Below are 5,748 nucleotides of genomic sequence, written 5' to 3'. Positions count from 1 at the left end.
CTGAAAGAATTTCAAAAACAAAATTAATAATGGTCTAGGGACTGACTAGACTTCAAGGAAGTGCCTGAAACCAGGCTTTATGATTCCACTGAGAGCATGAATCACACTGCATCATCTGAAGTATGCACGCCAGTATATTTTAAGTATCCCAAGAAGAATGACTTATATATACAAAAATACAGATTTTAATCTGGAGGTCACCATTATTCTCCGCCATACATGCACACTTGCACTTGTCGAAAATACAAGATAAAAAGAAAGAAAGAGAGAGACAGAAGGGAAGGAAGGAAAGAAGGGAGGGAGGGAGGAAGGGAGAGAGGGAGGGAGGGAGGAAGGAAGGACAATACATTTTCCTAAGTTGTAAAATATTCCTCCTCTCGTGACTTGTGGAAAATTCCATTTATCAGTTCTTCTTCGTATGTCTACAACCTTTATTAACAAAACACCCAAATAAATACTCTGTAACCTCAAATTGTACTGTTATTATTTTATTGAAATTTTTTATTTTCTTACATAAATTTCTCTTAGTTGTTAGAATCTAGGGGTTTCATTCTATACTTTTGTAACTTGAACATGAACTTGAGAATCTTTATAGACACCATAAATCTAGTGGATAATGCTATGGAAATTTTTTTAGTAATATATAAGTATAGTGTGTGGCAAATCCACAGCCACAGAGGACTTCAGATATAATTGCTGCTTTTTAGACATGATATGCTGCCAGCATTGGAGAGAAGATGTTGTTGGTTAGGCATTAACTAGGCAGCTATTGACTTGAGGGCACACTGCCAAATAGAACCCTTAAGTATGTGGGGTTCTGTTTGTCCCTGGCAAAGCAAGGACTTACCACTTGTGGTCCATGGACCTTGTGTGCTGATGTTGCCTTTCCCTCAGCATCCCTTTGTAAAAGGCAGTGAGCCCACTCCCTACCAGCTCCACCAATCTTCCACCTTGAACAGTTTCTTACAAAACTGAGCCAGTACTAAGGAATTACATCCATTCATTCACTTAACTTCTTATTTCTTGTTTTATTTGCACTTCTTGTTTATCAATATGTTCACACACACATGAATGGAATTTAAGCCAAGTCAGAGCTATCACTATCACCAGTCTTCAAAACTGGACTAAATAGATGTCCTGTCATAAAAGTTCAATTGATCTTTTATGCCAGGTGCCTTGAATTTATTTGATACAGCTTTTCTATCCAAAGTCTTCTTAATTTCCATCAAGTGATTAGGTATTGTTGTTAAGTGCCATGAAGTTGGTCCCAACTCATAGTGATCTTGTATAGGGTTTTCTAGGAGCAGCTGGTAGGTTTGAACTGCCAACCTTGTGGTTCACTGTCCACTGCTTATTCTACAGCACCACACCAGGAATCCAAGTGATAAGATATACAAGTCTCTAAGACTGGGATTTTTAGTTTTGTCCTCCAGCTAGGTTTAAAAGGAGCCATTTCAGAAACAGAGGCAGAAGATTCCAGGACCATCAAGAAGGAAGAACATGAGTGGCATGTGAGATTCCTACCTAGAGAAACAGTGATGGCAGAGACTACAGCAGAGGCAGTGGCATGAAGAGATAGTCGCTTCAGGCTTTAGGCTTATGGACTGAGTAAAGTTGAGTACCTACAGGCAGGAGATTGGCTTGCAGAATGTGCCCTTTAGGCATTCATGGGCTGGCTAAAAGAACTTTATAACACTTGCATAAGCAGGCTAGAGGCCAAGGGACCACATGGCTGAATGGCATGCCTGCAGTATGGCAGACAAGAGGCATTCCTGCCTGGAGAATTGCTGTGTCCTGAGTTGGTTTTGATCCTGAATTGTACTCTGTTCACTCTCCTAGTAAAACCCATAATCATGAATATTGTTATGAGTTCTGTGTGACTATTGCAATGGATTCTCAAACCCAGATATGAAACAGAAAGTGCTGTGGGAGGGATGGTTGATGTCAGAACAAGATGCAAGGTGGAAGCATGTCTGGCCTCTATAAGACTCAGCCTTGGGCTGACTTGAAGTTTGATTCTCTTTGCTCCTTGTAAAGCCAGGGGAGGTCCGAATGGCTGGCTCCTACATGGTTTTTGCAATCTTCTTAAGATTATTTACAATCTTTTGAATAACAATATCATCAGTTAAATAACTATTTCATGTGCTATCTACCAAGCACCACCAAAAAGACAAGCGTGAGGATGGTGCATGACTGAGCAGTGTTTCATTCTATTGTGCATAGGATTACTTATGAGTCTGAACTGATTTGATGGCGTAGTGATTACGAATCGGGCTGCGAACCTTAAGGTCAGCGGTTCGAAACTACCAGCTGCTCCGCGGGAGAAAGATGAGGCTTTCTACTCCCGTAAGGATTTACACCCTCGGAAACCCTGTACAGGGTCGCTATGGGTCGGAACCGACTCGACGGCACTTAACAACAACAACAACAACAAAATAATGTAGCAAGCATTAAGCTGTTGTTGTTGCTGTTATGTGTCATCAAATCAATTCTAACTTATGGCAAATCTATTTACAACAAAACAAAAAATTACCTGTTCCTACATCTCATTGGGAGATCTTCCTCTTTTTCATTGACCCTCCTCTTTACCAAGTATGATGTTCTTCTCCAGGAACTGGTCCCTCCTGATAGCATGGTCAAAATACAAGAGACGAAGTCTTGCTATCGTTGCATATAAGGAACATTCTGGCTGAACTTCTTCCAAGATAGATTTGTTTGTTCTTCTGGCAGTCCATGATAGTTTCAATATTGTTTTCCAACACCATAATTCAAAAGCATCAATTCTTCTACAATTTTCCTTATTCATTGGCAAACATATATGCCTATGAGGTGATTAGAAATATCATGGCTTTAGTAAGCACACCTTAGTCCTCAATCTGACATCTTTGCTCTTTAACACTTTAGAGAAGTCTTGTGAGCACATTTGCCTAATGCAATATGTTGTTTGATTTCTTGACTGTCACTTCTATGTATTTTGATTGTGGATCCAAGCAAAGTAGTCTTTGAAAACTTCAATCTTTCCTCTATTTATCATGATGTTACTTATTAGTCTTTCATACTTTGGACATATTGTCAGGAGGGACAAGTCACTTGAGAAGGATATCATGATTGGTAAGGTGGAGGGTCAGAGAAAAAGAGGAAGACCCCCAGCAAGATGAATTGTCAGTGGCAGCATCAATGGGCTCAAGTGTGGCAACAATTGTGAGGTTGGCCCACGACCGGGCAGTGTTTCGTTCTGTTGTGCATAGGGTCATTATGAGTTGGTACTGACTGGATGGACCTAACAAAAACAACTTATTAGTCGAGTCATGAGATTTTTTTTTTTCTTTACATCGAGGTGCAATCCATAATAAAGGCTGTAGTCTTTGATCTTCATCAATATTTTAGGTCCTCTTCACTTTCAGAAAGCAAAATTGTGTCATCTGCATAGCAGAGGCTATTAATGAGTCTTCCTCAAATGCTGATGCCACTTTCTTCATATAATCCAGTTTCTCAGATTATTTGCTCAGCGTACAAATTGAATAAGTATGGTAAGAATACAGCCCTGGAACACACCTTTCCTGATTTTCAACCATTCAATGGGATCTTGTTCTGTTCTAACAATTGCCTCTTGGTTTATGTAAAGGTTCCTCATGATCACAATTAATTGTTCTGGAATGCCCAATCTTCACAATATTATCTACAGTTTGTCATGATCTACACAATTGAAAGCATTTGCATAGTCAATAAATCACAAGTAAACATCTTTCTGGTATTCTCTACTTTCAGCCAGAATTCACCTGACATCAACAATTATATCCTTAGTTCCACATTCTCTTCTGTAACCAGCTTGAATTTCTGGCAGCTTCCTATCGATGCACATATTGCAGCGATTTTGAATTACCATCAGCAAAACTTTGCTTACATGTAGTATTATTCGATGGTTTCTGCATTCTGTTGGGTCTCCTCTCTTTGAAATGGGCACGAATATGGCTCTCTTCCAATCAGTTGGCCAACTAGCTGTTTTCTGAATGTTTTGGCAGAGATGAGATAGCTTCTAATACTACATCAGTTTGTTGAATTATTTCAATTTGTATTCCACCAATTCCTGGAGCCTTGCTTTTCACCAATATAGTGCAGGTTGGACTTCTTCCTTCAGGATCATTGGTTCTTAATCATATGCTACCTCTTGAAATGGTTGAACATCTATCCTTTCTTTTTGAAACAGTGACTGTGCATTCCTTCTTTTGATGCTTTCTGCATCATTCAATTATTTCTCCATTGTTGTTGTTGTTAAGTACCATGGAATCGGTTCTGACTCACAGTGACCCTGTACAGGGTTTCCGAGGCTATAAATCTTTACAGGAGCAGAACACCTCATCTTTCTCCCATGGAACTACTGGTAGTTTCGAACTGCTGACCTTGAGGTTGGCAACCCAACTCATAACCACTACGCTACCAGAGCGTCTCTTGTTTCTCCATAGAACCCTTCAGTATCACAGTGGAGATTTAAATCTAACTCCAGATCTTTGCACATTTCTTTATAATGCTTAACTTTGTCTTCTTAAGCTTTGCCCTTTGAAATTTTCTTATAACATCCATTGTGGTCTTTTATTTCTTTCCTGTATTTCTAATGACTTTTTTAAATTTCATGTATGATGTTCTTGGTGTCATCTCACAACTCTTCCAGTCTTTAATCATTGGTGTCCAATGCATCTAATCTGTTTTTGAGATGGTGTATAAATTCAGATGGGATATATTCAAAGTCATAATTTGACTCTTGTGGACTTATTTTAACATTCTTCAGATTCAGCTTGAGCTTCGTTCCAATTGTCAGTAATTATCAAGCATCTTGATTGCATGTTTGATCAATTTCAGACTGAAGAAGTAGTTGCTGTTGTTGTTAAGTACTGTTGAGTTGGTTCTGACTCACAGTGACCCTGTATAGGGTTTCCAAGGAGTGGCTGGTGAGCTTGAACACTACAGTTCAAACCAACCTTGTAGTCCAGTGCATTAATATGATGTGCCACACCAGGACTCCAAAGTAGCAGAATTGTTCAAATTTGTCATCGTTGCCTTGAGTGGTGGGTGTATAAATTTGGGTAATTGTAGTAGTAACTGGTGTTCCTGAAGGGTATATGGATATTATCCTATCATTGACAGCATTGCACTTCAAAACAGATCTTGAAATGCTCTGTTTAATGATGAATGTGGTGATATTCCTCCTCAATTTGTCATTCTTGGCATAGTAAATCATGATTATTGAATTCAAAATGCTTAATATGAGTCCATTTCAGTCACCAATGTCTAGGATATCAATCTTTAAGCATTCCATTTTGGCTTTTATGACTTCCAATTTTCCTAAATTCATACTTCATACATTCCATATTCTGATTATTAATGGATGTTTGCAGCTGTTTCTTCTCATTTTGAGTTTGCCCAATCAGCAAATGACGGTCCCTAAAGCTTTGTTCATCCATATCATTAAGGTCAACTCTACTTTGAGGAGGTAGCTCTTCCTCAGTCATATTTTGAGTGTCTTCCAAACTGAGGTGCTCATCTTCCAGCACTTCATTAGGCAATGTTCCACTGTTACTCATAAGGTTTTCAGTGGCTAACCAATCAGAAGTGGTCCATCTTTCTTCTTCCTAGCCTGTTCTTAGTCTGGAAATTTCACTGAAACCTGTCCACTTAGTAAGGTGACCTTGCTGGCTTTTAATACGCAAGTTGCATAACTTCCAGCATCACAGCAACACACAAGCCACCACA

Source organism: Chrysochloris asiatica, unplaced genomic scaffold (assembly GCF_000296735.1).
Source record: "Chrysochloris asiatica unplaced genomic scaffold, ChrAsi1.0 scaffold00103, whole genome shotgun sequence".
Taxonomy (NCBI): Eukaryota; Metazoa; Chordata; class Mammalia; order Afrosoricida; family Chrysochloridae; genus Chrysochloris; species Chrysochloris asiatica.
This window is presented reverse-complemented; position numbering follows the sequence as displayed.